Source organism: Lemur catta, chromosome 1, assembly GCF_020740605.2.
Source record: "Lemur catta isolate mLemCat1 chromosome 1, mLemCat1.pri, whole genome shotgun sequence".
NCBI classification, from domain to species: Eukaryota; Metazoa; Chordata; class Mammalia; order Primates; family Lemuridae; genus Lemur; species Lemur catta.
The window spans coordinates 180094762-180096984 of record NC_059128.1 but is presented as its reverse complement, the minus strand read 5'-3'; positions in this window follow the sequence as shown (position 1 = coordinate 180096984).

Below are 2223 nucleotides of genomic sequence, written 5' to 3'. Positions count from 1 at the left end.
AATATATTAGAGAACAATAAAAATGAAGCAAAATTTGGGGAAAAAAGGATATCAAAAACAGCTGGCATAAAGTATCATGTCAATGAACTTTTGTAGGGGTCAATTTTAGCTTTCATACGCTTATTCTTTTAGCATGCTTATTGAGTCTTTCTGTGTCAGACACTAGAGACCTGTAAAATGGGCAGAGCTTACAAGAAAAGGAAGAGAGATATTAATAATATGAATAATAGGAAACATATCTAGTACTTATTAGATACCAAGCAATATATTTTAGTTCTCATAGTAACTGTGTGACGTAGGTCCTATTTCAATCTGAATTTTATTAATAAGGAAAGTGAGGCACAGAGAGGTTAAGTAACTTGTCCAAGATCTCACAATTAGTAGCAGGAGATAGGATTTGATCCCAAGCAGTCTGGTTAAAAAGACAAAAGTCTGTACTCTTAACTTCTATGCTGTGTTTTTTCTTGTAAATCATATTTTCTCAAAAACATAGAATAACAAACTATGACGTGTTCTTGAAAACATATATGGTAACAGGGGGATTCAAGCAAAGTCAGGGAAGGCTCCCCTGAGAAGGCTCCTTTGAAACTTTGTTCATTGCCAAGAATAGAATTTTAATAAAATTATATTATATAGTCAATATTTATTGTAAGCTCGTTACATGCTAGGTATGACTTTAATGCTCATTTTATTCTTACAATATCTCTCTAAGATGGATATGGTTTGCTATATGGAAGGAAACTGAGGCTCAGAGGGGTAAGGAGCTTGCTCAAGACCACACAGCTAGACAGCTTCAGGTCAGCTCTTGAACCCAAGCTCACTCTCTGAAGACTTAGTGCTTGTCTTAACCAAAGGGAAGTGCCAGGGAGATGGAAGGATCATGTGGTCCCACTGCCCAAAGAGGCTCGCGCTGACTTTAAGTACTCATTCCTAATTGCAAAAAGACTGAACAAAGAGAGCACAAATTTTGGGTAAGTCCAAATTCTGAGGTGGTGAACACCTTAAGACAAGTTTTAAAAGGAAGTAACTTGGTATAGTAATTGGTCCGACGTGTGCCTGCTCTGTGGCACACCTGGGCTACACTGCCCCTGACAGCGGCAGAGAGTCCAGAAGCCAAGGCTGAGTGATGAACCTCTCTTGCTTGAAATTGATTGATCAGCTCCAATCCATAGCATTTCAAAGTTAGATAAGACTTTTTCTTTTATAGACTTTTGAGACTGAACTATAATTGCAAAAAATAAAACAAAGCAAAACAAAACAAAACTTCTCCCTGCAATAACTATTGTGATTAAAACTAGAGGGTAGAGAATGCTTCCAGGAAGTCTTTGGTGGTCTCCATAGTAACCAATACAGCATGAGGCACATTGTAGGCCCAGTATTTTTTTTTTTTTATCGGATCTAGCATTGCTGTGATTACCCATATATATACATATACATATATGTATATATCTATCAAAGCTTCTAGCAGAGTTATAGATCAGGGCTTCTCATATTTTAGTGTTCATTTGAATCATTTGCAGTCTTGTTAGAATGCAGATTCTGATTTAGAAGATCTGGGGTGGGGCCTTAGATTTTGCATTTCTAACAAGCTTCCAGATTATTCTTGCAGTCTAAGGATCATACATTGAGGTTGTCCACATTTATTAGCATATTTATCTTGGGGCAAATGGATGCCCTCCCTTTGACTTCCCACTGGGGCTGCTCTTTGTGGGGGGTTTCAGACAGTTGCTACTTTCTCTAGCAAACTTCTGTTCTTGGGACAGTCACTGCCAGCTTGGGGATTTCAGAAGGCTCTGGGATTGGAAGAGACCCTGCACCATGCTAGCTTGCTGTTTTCTGTGTGCTTTTTGGTTGATGGTTATCAAAGCATGAGCCCATTATAAATTCATGCTGACTTTGACTAAATGGGCCCTGCTACTCAGTAGTTCTCCCTCTCCCTCTTACCCTCTCATTCCCTACTGCATTCCTCCACTGTTATTCCAATCTTTTTCCACATTCCTCAAACCCTCCTTCCTTCCCCCCTACTCCTTTGCATGTTATAATCTTTCCTCCCACTTTGCAGAAATGAAGGCCCAAGGGCCTTCATCCATCTTCCTTTCAGCTTTATATTTTCATGTTAATGCCTTCCTGTTTAACCCATGTTTTACCCTTATCTTCAGCCATTTTCATTATCTTTCCCCTCAGAAGGTTAATTCCCTCACTTATGCTTTTGTTTCCATCTCT